Source organism: Calonectris borealis, chromosome 27 (assembly GCF_964195595.1).
Source record: "Calonectris borealis chromosome 27, bCalBor7.hap1.2, whole genome shotgun sequence".
Taxonomy (NCBI): domain Eukaryota; kingdom Metazoa; phylum Chordata; class Aves; order Procellariiformes; family Procellariidae; genus Calonectris; species Calonectris borealis.
In genome coordinates, this window is record NC_134338.1 from 806,088 (window position 1) to 820,642 (window position 14,555).

Genomic DNA, 14,555 nt, shown 5'->3' on the forward strand with positions numbered 1-14,555 from the left:
GGATTTTGTCAATTCTTTGTTCTGTCAATTCAGGGATTGACAGATATTGGTGGTATAAATCTCACGTCAAGGACGTGAAATGCAGACGTGTAAGAAGTGGACAGCTGGAAAGAGCTGGAGCTTACATGAGTGATCCCACGGCAAACAGTAACATCAACATGAGTTGGGCACAGAGAAATTTAAAGAATGATCTGGGGCTTGAGAAACAATTCTAACCTTCCCGTGCAACCGTAGACACATGAAAGAAAGCTCTGTTTCTTTACATAAACAACATGGTATTGGATTCTATGATCAGATTCGCATCAGAATTTAAATAAGAGCTGCAGTGCATACATTAAGGGTTACGTTTCCTAATACTGGTTCTTAATTCGTCATTTCTGCGCTTGATTAAGGCTACTGCACCCCCACCCCGATTCCTGGAGCTTAATGCCAGAAGTAACTGTTGCATCCACTTAAATCCAATGACGTGTTTATTATAAACAGAAACTAATCCTGAACAGGTAAAATCAGAAGCCAGTGAAGAGTTAAATCAAAAATCCCCAGCTCCTGGGAAAAATACATACCATTTTTTTCTGAGCTTTGCCAAAAAGAAAGCAAAAGGCAAGACTGAAAAAGTACCAAGTCTAAGCCTACACAAATCAAACTGTTGTTAAGATGATACATACAAGGTCTAAGCGTAGAGCCTTTTAATAAATCCATCCCTGACCATACAAAAGGTGTTGTTCAAAAAGAACATTTTATGATACTCCAGAACATAAATGTTTCTCTCTAACAACGCACCAGCAGACTATACCCTCAACCCATGATCCTGATAATAAACACCTCATTATCAGCCTTTTTCTTATGGCTCACTGACTTTTTAAAAAGGGGAGAAAGACACTTAAGATGCATCAGTGGGGTCTGATGTCTATTACAGTAAACAATGGTTCCTTCTGTTCAGTGTCTCCAGTTTGTCCTTCATACTCCAACATCTGCATTATTCCTATCTAATGGTAGGGTTTCAGATTCATAAAACGAGGCACAAACAATGAACTGCGGTTCGACTAAGCTGAATTTCTTTTTAAAAGAAACATCTCTCTAAGAGAATTTTGAACAGTTGAAACAAAGGGCTAACAGTATTAAAAATGGGGTATGAGAATAGGAAAGAAATTTGCATTTGCAAAAGTGAGAACAATGCACCCCTGACTTGCATGCCCTTTTACTGAGGTTAGCCCCTTCAGGCTGCCTTTAAAATACCTGTCTCGCTTCTCCTGAGATAACTCCAGAAAAAAAATACTTTGGAAAGATTTTCAAAGGATTTCAAACACTTAAGTCCACTTTCGTTAACTAAACAGTATTCTACTCATTTACTTCCACAGAATGAAGCTAATACAACAGCAGAGCTTCTGGAAATTTCAGCCTGAATGGCCAGAACTTCAAAAGAAGTTGGCATGACTGGGTGCACTTCCCAGTGGAAATGTCAGAATGGCTGTGGCTCAGCATGTGTCCTACAGCTACAGCCCCTACCTACCACAGACACTGGAGCTACTCTTAACTCCTGACAGACGGAGGGGATCAAGGACTCGGCCTCTTGGGAGAACGTGGGGCTGACACTGGTGAGTTACTAGTGCTTCATGTATTATTGTACAACCAAACGAGTGAAAATGTTTGTTCATATACACTTCAGAGAAGTACTAGAAGATGCATATATTTATATAAACAATTGAAATGATGTGCTTTGTCTTCCGAAACTCTATCACCCTGGACCTCGAAGCATGTTAGTGGCATTACTGAATCAATGATCTTCACTAGTGTACCTGGGATTTCTAAAATTGAGGCTAGCACAAGAAGTGCAGAGCTGCTGAGCTGGGGCGAGAAGGCAAAAAAAAAAAAGTCAGCTTAGTACGTCGCGGCTATTCCCCCGCAAAATAGTATAATCCCTAAGGTTTCAAATGATGAAACTGTTTCCTCTGTTCCCAGAATCTACCTTGGTGAAATGTATCTTCTGAGTGGACAGTACAAGATACATTAATGGACAACCAGTGAGATGCTATTCTTGTGCTACATGTATACCGAGGCTCAAATGTGACCTGAATGACTCCCTACTGTTTGAATTTATAGGCAACTTGGGGACACTGGATATTGTGTGTTGCTACACAGAGCTAAAACATTGCAATCTCTGTTTATAAATCTATGAGAAAAATGCATTTTCCTGAGCTGCAGCTATGGCAACAAGCAACCCAATATTCAGCTGGGTTGCATAGTGTAATATACAAAGGATTTTTTTGTTAACTTCTGAAATAATTTATTGGAAAATCTGGGGCAATTAGACTGCTGTCCATGTATTTATTCAATATGGATGGGTTTCATATTCTGCAATGTTGTCTAGTAAAAACTGAAGATTTTTTTCCTTTGTTTCTCAGAGCTGTTTTGTTTTATTTAAAAACAAAACAAACCAAAAAAAGTCCCAACTGACACACCCCAAACTTCAAAACCTGAAGTTTTTTGAGAATCTGTGGTGTCACAATTGGTCCTGAACGTTCCAGCTCTTCCAGAAATGAGACACCCGATACCATCATTCTGAACTTTGGGGATATCTATTACCATTACATTGTTTTGACTGTGGGACAACTTTGTGACATGGATGCAGCCATTCCTGAATTACAGCAAAGATGGGGATAAAGATCTAGGCCTAAAGCCTGTCTCTTTAATAAATACAGCTCTAAAATATGTCTACTTCTGTTGCTAAGTATTTGAAATATTCAACTTCTGGCACTAATATGTTTCAATTAACAGCGTCCTTGGTATCACTATCACCTGCTTACACATTCTTAGGATATTGTCATCTGAAGTTGTCACTTTACAGGGGAGAACAGTCATTCTTGTGCTACTTTTAAGAGACAAATTAAAGCAACCTCCACAAATTATTAGTATTTAGTTATTTGACCAAGGGAGTGACATTCTATGTTCGTTCATAGGCAATACATGGCTAAAATCAGTCAACAAATCAATATATGCCTCTGTACCTCAACTTCCCCTTTTGTAAAATGAGGATAACAGTACTGGTCCTTCTTTGTAAAATACCTTGAGACCTACCAAAAAAGGTTAGGTATTGTTGGCAATATCCAGTTTCAACATGAAATCCGTAAGTGTGTCTCCTACAGTCCCAGGCAGTCATAAAGTAATTGAGAAACCATCCGCATACAAATTACCAAATAATGGACTCCAAATGCTTGTACTTTCTTTTATTTACTCCTAACGCTGCTGCAAAAAGTGCAACCTTTCTTAACTGTTTCTGATGTCAAGTACTTACGTTCGCCTTTACCCTGTGTTTACCCAGAATGTTATTTTCACAGCTGCCGAGAACATCATTATCAAAGAAACAGCCAGTCTAAATTATTAAGAAAACAGAACAATTGATGTTTCTATAATACACAGTATTCCCCATCTGAGCCTTGAAATCAATTATGGAAAACATTAGGCTCCTCTGTCTTCCCTTGGACCAATTTCAAGATCCAGTATTTTATCATCATTTGTTCCAACGTTATAATTGTCCATTGACTTTGATTAAGCTCTTTTTAGCCCAAGCTCTTGAGCATGAAGACTCTTTTCTTGCCTCTGAATGCATAAAGCAGCTTGCTTTGTAGGGGTTCCACCCCCTTCCCCATACTCTTTATTTTTTCTTGCAGCTGAATTGGTTATTTTCAAAGTATCTTCTGCAAACTTCTCTCCCATAAACCCCTTTTTCCTTTTTATTCTCGGTCTTTGTTTATAACAGAGTTAGGTGCTATTCCCCCTTCGGTTTTCTTTTCCTGGCTACAAAGTCCTCAGAGTTGGAAGCACATCAAAACAAGGAGATGCTCAACTGCTGGACACCTGCTTTTTGAGTTTCAGGCAGGATTCTGCATTCCTTGAACCAAATTACCATAATTATTTAAATTCTCTGCAAAGTTATCACTTCTCTGAAATTCTGGGGCGTTCAACTTTGGTGTGAATTCAATATTTCAAATGCAAAGCACCCGAAGTGCCAACTCATCACTAACAGTCCAAGAACTCATTCCAAAACTCTGAGATCACCTGTGAAAAGTTTTGGTCTATCTTGGTTTCTGCAAAGTGCTAGGTAAAAATTACATTCTTATGCTATAGGGACATTATGTTCTAGAAGCATCTCACCTTACAAAAATAAAAATACTGTAACATTCCTAAATGTTGCCGAATTTCTCTGATTTCACTGTTTCAATGACAATGAAGAGAGACGAAATCATCAGGGATCAGGCAGGAGTAAGTCCTTTGCTTAACTGTTAATAGCTGATAGAGAAAGTTGGCAAATACTGAACACTGAGAAACTAACCCTGTACTCTGACACCTTAATGCACCGAGTAGGGCCTTTTTTGACTACCTTCTTTGATGTCTGTCCCTAATGGAAGCAGATCACCTCTCTCCATCTCCACTGACTCTACCTAACCTTCATTTTCACTTCTCTGGCTGAAAACCTGTAGATCAGAGCAATCAAAGGTAAAAGTAATACCCTTTTTCAATAAAGAAAACAACACAGATAAACTTTCTGAACCTTGACAGGACCCTCGGGGTTTCGCTGTTCCAGTGTAGCCACTTGCCCTGCAAAACGTTTCTTTAGGCCTGAATGAATACAGAGAATCAAAAAAAGGTGCCTGTTTCCAGCATCTGCTTGACCTATCTGCCTCATTTGGCAAGGTATTTAAGCATATACCTTATTCTAAGCAAACCCTTTGGGGACTATCTGTGCATGCTAAGTAACTTACTCAGCGACTGTCACTCTTACCGCAGTGTAATTCTCCATTCCGAACAAATTCAGTCTATAGAGCTTCAGTTGGATGACTGAATTTCACCACAGAGTGGGGAAGGAACAGGAGAGAGAAGGAAAGGGAAGGCTGAGAGGATTTGTCAGTTCTGCAGGCCTCGTGGGAAAGGTTTAGATTAGAGCCCAAAACTGGACTCACATGGCGCTGACACAAAACTGCTGGAGTTTGGAATGAATATTGTTTAGCTTCCTTAAAAAACAGTCCTTTTGCTGGCTGCTGCTGAGAATAAATTCTAGCCACTTGGGTCAGAAATCATTATGCTGGCTTGAAATCATTATGACTCAAGCAGAACGTCCATTATCCATTCAGACGTTTGGCCTACTCCTGTTTCTTTTCTTTTTCCCTTCTTAATACTACTGCACATCAGATAATTGTATTGACTCATCTCTTACGAAAATAAACATTCTTGGATGTTGAGAGCACATTTGAAATCAATGTCTTTCTTGACTCACTGCTGCAAATTACCCAGATCTTGGGGCTCATTTGGGGTCCTTACTAAACTGAAAGGCAAAACTCTTATTAGAGACAAATTGGCTGCATAAGTAATACAGATCCCTGAGACCCCGGTAAGGTCCTGCAGAGGGAACTTTCTTTGCAAATGCCAGTCAAAGCACTGAACAAGAAAGGTTAGTATTAGGCTATTTCATCAGTAATCCACATGCTAGCTTTCTGAAAAAGGAAACAGAATATGAAATGGCATGAGCAGAAACAGTGAATGGGTTTATCTGAGGAGAAAGGTGTATGTGAAATGTACATCTCGAGTTCCCCCTCTCTCTTTACACCTATTGGAGACCCACACAACATAGGCCAAAAGTAGATATGCACAACTCCAGTCGCAGATCCTTCACAATTTGGCTCACACGTTTCAGCCACGTAAGCTGGTTAAACTCAGCTCTCACGGACTGGAGAGCAGATTCCTCTGCAAAACATTAAGTTATATATCCTCTCCCTTATTCATTGCCTTCTACCCTGTGCTTGAATGCTTGGCCCACACAGGAGGGATCAGTAGGATCCTGGAATATGTAGAAAAAGCATGTACCAAATGGATGAGAATTATGTGGCAGCGATGTCCAGTTTGGTACTGCAATTTGCAGAGGATTTTGGAAAATTGGAAAAGTACAGCAAGACAGGCAAAAATGACTGGTAGGCTTGAGAAAACATCCTTCAGCAAGAGACCTTAAAGCCTCAATCTATTTATCCCATTAAAAAAGAAGAGTGACTAGCTTATCATGTATACATACCTTTTGAGAAAGCAAATAGAAAGTACTGAAGAGATTTTTAAAATTGCATGTAGAAAGATATCAAAAGAAACAGTAGCTAGATGTGAAATGCCAGACTCATACAACTAGAAGCCAGGATTTATTCAGTTATTTATACACCGATGGTGATTAACCACCAGAACAAACTGCCAAGGGAAGTGGAGGCACCTCTGTCTTCTTGAGTGTTCAAATCAAGACTGAATGACTGCCTGGGCAGTATGCATTAATCGAACATAAGTTACTGGGTTCAATAACCCCAGGTGAAATGTACAGCCTGCATATTCAGGAAGTGGGACTAGATGTTCTAATGGTCCCTTCTGGCCTTAGAATGTATTTATTGAGTGCACAGTGTTAATCATTTTAACAATATATTGTGCTTTCCTCTCCCTTCCCTTTGTGCATTTTAACGAATTCCAAATTCGGTTTAGCTGCCCCAACATCGAATACAGGCTTCATACTGAAAAAAGCTTAATTATGACACAATTGATGAAATATAGGTGTAAATCACTACGGAAATTTATATATTGTAGTAAGAACTACTGCTAGCTATTATAATAATGGTTTCCCTTGGTAATTCTCAGAGTACCTTGACTCTGCAATACATTTGGTAGCAGGTGTTTTAAAACTGCAGTCCAAGGAAGTTTTATATGATCAGGATACAAATGCTTCTTATAGAGACATACGTGTATATATAATATGTGTATGTTTAGAACGCACCTGTCTTTCCCACACAGCCAAGAACTGCATTCTCTGCAATGACTCTGTCTGAACAGTACCTTGGATTGTATTACTGGATCCCAACCAGGAAGATTACTTTCACTGTGAATCAAGATAACAAGGCTTCCTACCCTCCTTTCCCTGTGCACGCACGCGCACACATAGAGAAAACAATAATTTCCTTACAAACTAAAAATATCACTTCCTATAATAGCTGAACAAACTTCTCTTTGGAAGATGTTCTGCTGTCCTGATCAGAATCAGTACATTCACTTCAAAGACTGCTAGTGGAAAGCAACATTTGAAATACATGCCATATTAAGGCATTTTTTTCCTTTGTTTTAAATGAGAATCTCTTTCATTACTTTAAAAAAGTCTCACTGGGAGTTGCAGATTCCTAGGGACAGTATTGGCACTTGTGTTCTGTACAGTTTTTAGCATGTGATGTGCAGACTTTTAAAGATGAGATTCAGCTGAGCTGAGTTCATGAGAAGAGAAAATAATGTCTTAGAGAAAATAAAAAGCAGATGCAGAATCTCTTTCACACCTTAAAGGTGTCAAAGGGCATCTACCTGCTCCTAGGCAGTAAAATATCAGCTGTTTAAAAGTATCAGTCAGCTTTCAAAGTCAGACAAATAAAAGCAGAAATGAGAATGGGAAAACAGAGCTCTAAACTGAGGGTCATGCTAGTCAGTAAGAATTTAAGCCTTTTTATTAAAAAAAAAAAAAAGAAATTTTCTAGATCATGTGGATAAGCAAAAAGGTATACTCCAAAAGCTTACTATCTTTAAAATACTGTACTTCTCATGCCTATCTTATGATCTTTTCTTCAGTCATCATCCAATTCTTCTCCACTTGGACTTGTTCTGTGTCATACAGCATCTTGCACAAGGGTCAGCAACAGACACAGTAAATCCTAGTAACGGAGATCCTACAAGATATAATTTCTATTTCCTTCAATGAGAGTCGGAAGGCATTCAGTACCCTGTGAAAAGAATTCAGATCTCTTTAGGGGGGTCTAATGAGCTGTGAATAATTTACAACATAGAATGTCTACCACATCAGCTTTTCAGCAGGTACCATTGCAGCTACACTGGAGAATGAAAACAATTCAATCTAGCTAGCTTGCTCTCTCTATATATCTCTATATACTTCTATTGAAGATACATGTTGGAAAAGAAAAAAAAATCCTCTCTTGACCTTTTTCTTCTGGGTACTGTAGATGTTACAAAACTGAATCTAACACATGCTCAGAAGGTGGCAGGTAGGAACCAAGACTGGAAGAATTAGATTGTTAGTAGCTGCAAAAAATAGCTACACTGCTAACCATGGCAAACCAGCACTGTTGACAGAGTGACGGAAAGCTGACAATACCTTGCCAAGCAGGGTGAGGCTATCATAACCGAGCAGATGATTAGTTTTAAAACTTTTAATGGATCTCTGTCCACTGCAGTCTGATGGAGTGAACAGTGCCGATACCCCAGGGAAATGTGAAACTATTTTATATCTCATTTGCAGGAATGAACAGCCAGGAGGTACTTTCTTTTGACAGAATACCTAAGACCTACCTGAATGCATTGCATTAGCTTTCTGTGCTGCTCCATACAGCACATGCTAATATTTTTTATCCTGGACTGGGCTCATTAAGCTGCCTAGCACAGGAAGGAAAAATAAACCTAACAGAAATTTTTAGTTCTGTTTTGTGTACAAAACGCATTGGCTGTGTAGCGGAGAAGCATTAGCAAATAGTAGCAAATAATAAGCTGGGTTTAAGATAAGGTGTAAAGCAGGAGAGCTAAAAGTGAGCTTACCTAGAAATGCATTGGGAATGGAGAAAAGTATAGTCTGACTTAGTAATGACAGCATAAAAAAGCCCATTTTGTCCCACTGTAGGAAAGGGTTAATGTCTGTCTTAGACATATAGGGTGTATGGTTTGTAGGTAAGTCAGCTGAGAGAACAGTAGCTTATTATTAGTTGTTTGCTGGATCACGGCACTTCTTTAGCTTAAGTGCCAGATGCCTGGCCAACAATATTATACCTACAGGCAGGCCCTCCAGCTGAAGAAAGAAAACACACAGAACATAAGATACCACAACAGAGGAACTAGAGAGGCTACAGAGTGCAGGCTGAGCAGAGCCAAACTACAAGTAATCAATCAAGCTGGACATAGCTGGAACATTGTCCTTTGTTAGTCAGTTGCTTGTTCTCAGATCAGACTTACAGATGGTTCTTATTTCTTTAGGACTCTTGTAGGCTCTCTCAGAGTTATTACATGACCTACCTCTAAGGCAACTGAGAAAGTGGCTCAGGTCCCTAAATCAGTCACTTCTCTGCTGAAGCTCATAGTATCTGCATCTTCGCTCCGTTCCTGTCACAGCACAGGCTGAATATTAACACTGCACAGTAAGCTAAAACTTATCTTCAGTTCAGTGTCTACAAGCCATTCAACAATTGGCCATGAAGGCAGTGAACTGTTAATTCTGCTTTTTAGCCAAGCTCCACTGGTTCTGTTGTTACCTCCTCATGTGTTTGATCTGCTTGCAGCAATCTATCTGGTGAGCAGACAGTTAGTTCTCTAGGGAAGTGGCTGTGTGTTTGTTACAAAGCAAGGGCAATGACAGGCACGCTGGGGCCCAGATTCTTGACTGGGGCTATAATAAAAATTTTATATTTGCGTTAACCCAAAATGAACCTACTTTGCATAGCTAATGAGCTTCTCAAAGCAATCCCAGAGATTTCATAACAACATGTTCCCACAAAGAAAGATCCTTCACTGTACAGTATCTTCAGAGTATTGCACATAAATATTTTAGCAAACAAGATTAAAATTCCAGAATGCACTTTCTCAGCCCAAAGGTATAATCTTCACCTAAATAACAAAAATTATAAAACATTCAGAAATGTAAAAGTTTTATTAGTTTGTGAACTGAGTGTCAAGTCACAATTATTCCAAGGAAAATGTAATATTGCAAAAATTACCAGAGCCATCCTTTTTATTAACATTACTTGATAAAATGTGAGCAGGATCATGTTAAAACTATTACATTAATATTCCTCAGAGAGTTGTACTATAATTTTAGCTTCTCTTTCTCACTCTCACTTGTTTTGCCCTGTGAGTCAACATAGGAGGATGGCTGGCAATCAGCGCCTGCAATTATCTTCCTCCCTAGATTTGAATTGTTAACCGTAGCTTCCACTAATAGAACTGCAAATGAATAGTATCCTTTTCACTTGTATTTACTGGATGAACATTATGCTCAATGACTCTTGTGCTCGAGGCACGATGCTAAACAGAGGGCAAAAAGGACAAGTTTTATTTCTATTAGCTTGCTTAATGGCTGCAGTGGAAATAAAGACAGGAGCAAAGACCAAAGAGCCAGACTAGTACATCCAAGGTGACCGGATGGCTCAGAAAGACTATAAATGGATGACAGAAATTTCCCCATTTGGGGAATTCTTGCACATACACAGGATGACATTCTCTTCTAATGGCTATGTAACCAAGGAACTCCTGGTGAGTCTCTGGCTCCTCTGGGCCAGATTCAGTAGAGAGTCCTGATTTCCCATTTATTTCATTTTCAGGTTACAAGCATAAACACTGGTGAATCTGGGTCCTTTGCATGTAAGTTCTTTTGGAAAACGGAATTTATACTTCAAATTCGATTTTGAGAATTTTCACTTGGTGAAATTTCTCCATGAACACACATGGTAGCTCTCTGTTAGGGGGACTTCAATGAGATGATCTCGTGATCTTTCTAATCTGCCTAAACGTTCACTTCAGAAGCATAAAAGGATGGAAAGGACTATGAAAAAGCACCTCCGTACTACTTCCTGGACACTCCAGGGACAACATAAAGACCGTTACGCATATACAGCAAAAGACATATTGACATTAAGTGTGAATTATATAGCTTCTTTGCCATTTTGCTAATAGATGCTTTTAATAATTGGACCTGCTTTTTTAGCTTACAGAGTACACGCCTTTGAATTCAAACTGTGCCAAGTACTGTTCTGCCTACTGCATGTGGTCATTTGTCCAGGTAGCAAAATAGGACGTGTCAAGAGTCCTGAGAATGTCCTTGAGTACAAAAGCATGTACAAAGACTAACCCAATAAACTTCAAGACAACACTTCACAACACTCAAGTAACAATGTGAACATTCTGCAAAGAATGAAAAAACTCCACCAAAACAACCTGACAATAATCGGCTTTTTCTGCCTGCCAAGTACACAGCTGGTCTACTAGACTGCAAGCCACAAGTCCATCGAGTTGGCTGCCCTTGGAGCTGCTTACATGGATCAAGAAATTCCAGTCAGAAATGAACACTTGGTGTTTCATGCCCATATTTTATTATATATGGCAGCAGTAATTACATGATCACTTGGTTGCGGGATGGTTCTGTTCATTGAATCATACAGGTAAATTCTTGTTAGCAATGCTCTTTGCCGGCATTTGGAATTCTTTCGCAACCCAAGACAAACACTGCAGGGAAGCTATTCTAAGCTCACAAAAAAAGAAACTGGCTTTCACACTAGAGACAGTTACAGTAAAAAGAATAAAGGGAAGGAGAACATCAGGATGTATTTGATGATCGCACATTGCTTTCAGAACTCGGGTAATTACCTACCTCTGGAAAATGCTCCCCAGAGAGAGGATTTGAGCCAATGGTACTATAAATCTCTGTGGATCTATAAATTGTGCAGCCTATGAAAATTCTATACCACAGCCCAGAGTTGCCCATCCCTTATCATTGGCTGCTGGCAGACAGGCTGTGAGATGACAAAGAAATTAAAGAATATGTTAATACTGTTTTAAAGCTTGGCTCTCACATTATTAATACTGCTCCCAAAGAAAAAATAAAGCATAGATATTAAACAGTATGTGAAACATTGATCCTAGACCTAGAAATTTCAGGTGTTACATATTTCAGCATTTTTCTAAATGAAGAGCACTGTTTGAAAATGTCCTTGTGCATCTATATGTTGCTTCACGGCTAAGGTGTTCCAAGGTCAAACAACTGCACCATGTTGTTATCTGATCACCTGGGGTGGGGGAAAAAGCCTACTCGATCTGATCTACTTTCTCTGCTTTTCAAAAACTGTACTCCTCCTAATGTCTGGTGCTTTTTATATTGCTTGTACATCATTATTCCTTTTCCTAAAAAAACCTGTTCCTTCCTGCGTTTCCTAAATTTAAACAAATCAAATCTGAAAGCAAAATGCTTTTCATTTTCATCAAAACTTTCAGCAGAGGAAAATAATTTCCTTTTTCACACCTCCTTTCATTTTCTGATAGGCTCTAATCAACATCCCACGTACTAAACTCTTTTGAAAATCCAAAGTAGAATTACGCGATTCAAAATACTCAAGTCCCATTTGCTTTCAGTAGTCTTTATCCAGAAGATACTTTTTTCTTTGGAAAATCTGGCGCATAATGTCTAAAAATTATCTTCCCTTTCTGCTGTTTGGCTCTTTAATACCCTCAGGTCTTTCTATCCTGCCCGCTCCCTTTCAACACTCCACAAAATTGCATCTATTTTATACTATTCTCCCCTGACTCCTTCAGTTCCCTACACCAGAACGTACATGGACTTTTGTATTCATAAAAAGGAACCAATAGTTCGCAGATCTGCTCATTACTCCTTAAAATGAATTATTAGTTCTTCTAGCACTGAGTGTTGGTTGTGAAGGCAATGCCTTTTTGATCTCTATAGCACAGATCCAAGCCACAGGAGCCAAATACTAACATTCTGAATCAGTGCCAAAATTGGCACTGGCTTCGGTTGAAACAGAAACAGGACACACCAGTTCCCGTTGGGAATTTCTGCCATGACTTGAACTGAGTGATCTGTACTGAAGCCTAAAAAAGTATAGCATAAAATCAAGGGGTACATCTTTATCAATCACTTGTAATAAATAAGCCCCCTTGAAAAAGATGCACACCAGAAATGTGTATCCTTCAGTATTTAGCTAGTCACAATAGCCACGTTTGTCAAATCACATATGAGAAAACTAGCTGATACAATTTAATCTAGAAAAATTATATGCATTGGATCACATAATTCCTATCTATAAAGCATTATAAACAGCAGAATTCGCTGTTCATTCAACCAAAAAGCAATTATATAAGCAGAGCAATGGGGAGGCATCTTCATAGCTTCAATAGGATGGAGAATAGATCGAGCCATGAGAAAAGGAGGTTAGGACTTACATTTCGAGGTCATTGAGTTTAAAGCTGGTTTTGTTATGGGGGGTTTTGTTTTGTTTTAAACAGAAAGTTTGCAGAATCTACAACAGTCACCACTGCTCAGAAGCCACAAAATACAGGCATGTGTTAGACTTAGGCTAGAAAAAATGTTAAATGAAATTAGCAAAGAAAGGACATCGGCATGGTCTGGATGGTCTTAAAAAATCTTTCCACTGAAGTATGTACTTGTAGTCTTTGGCATTTCCTTACATAGAAGACGACAGGGAAATCACAAGAACATTTCACTGCCAGGAAGCAACATATGAAGTTCTACAATCATAAAAAGCGTGGCAAAGCAGAATATGATCACTGCTAGAAATGTCTGGACATCAGATGCTGTACTGAAACTGAACTACTGAAATAATTCAATCTTCCATGCCAGATCATATACTATGTCTAAAAAAATTATTTCTTCTACATAGAAGCAATGGCTTGCGTTTACCAACCTAATGATACTGAAAAAATTATACTGGTAAGAAATTTAACTCAGTGTAAACTTCCTTTTCATATGCTACTTCACAGTAAAGACTTCAAAATACAAAACAGTAAGCACAGTTTTAAAAGTAGTCAGTTCCTGTTTCCATAGCTAAACAAAGTGATAAAATGTAATCACAGTGTTTGTTTTTTCTACAAGTGGTTGAATGCTGAGTAGTTTTAAAATTCTGATTGCTTATTTACAAGGCAAATTTTCAAAGTATCTGAATGCTCTCTGAAAATCTGACCATTGTTACAATCTCTGGCTTAACAGCTCACAGTAAAGCTCAGCTCTTTCGAACTCCCTGTGTGTATTTGCTACCTAGAAACTTAGACATAAATGCTTTTGAGTATTTCTACCAACATGTCTGCATGGAAGTTCCTGAGTTTCTTCTCAAAATAAGATGGACTCAGTGTAAACAAATAAGTTGCCTGTCATAAAAATAATATTCTCTTTTCTATAGCTGTATATACTTAATCATATGGTTTTGTCTATTTAAAATGTGCTTCAAGAAGTCTTCATAATTGAGGAACACCTAGAAACTCTATTACTAAAAGCTCCATCTACTGGTTATGAATGAGTAGTAAACTCAGAAACATCCATGTCCATCTTGCCAGCAGTTCATAAATGGTACCAGAACATGATTTAACTCTTGTTCCCTTACTTCAGACTTTCCTCAGAGTGTCCGCAGGCTCCTGTAAGCTACTCTAAGTGGTAAAATGTCTTGAATGTAGTTTGTAAATTGTCAAGGGAAAACTTGACCGAGTTGTAAATTTCATATACGCACATGCCTTCTGACAACATCAAAAAAGAAGAGTAAATTTTAAAGACTGTAAGATTATTCTCATTGCTGTTTCTCTACCAGGTTTCAAACATGCACACAATATAAACTCCTGTTTAAATTCCAAACTACAGAGTCAACCACCCAAGGGCGTAGATGGCTTTATACCACCAATGACACAGGAACGCATCGGATGTAAAACCAATGTCTAACCTAAGTTTCAAATAACTTAGAATTTTGAAGCAGACGACTTAA

General features: G+C 38.6%; 1 protein-coding gene across 1 annotated transcript in view; it reads right to left on the minus strand.

The window, feature by feature from the left end:
- The window catches only part of LRRTM4 (leucine rich repeat transmembrane neuronal 4), a 223,585-nt gene that overhangs the window by 130,296 nt on the left and 78,734 nt on the right, over positions 1-14,555 (minus strand). The gene's annotated exons all lie outside the window — the stretch shown is intronic.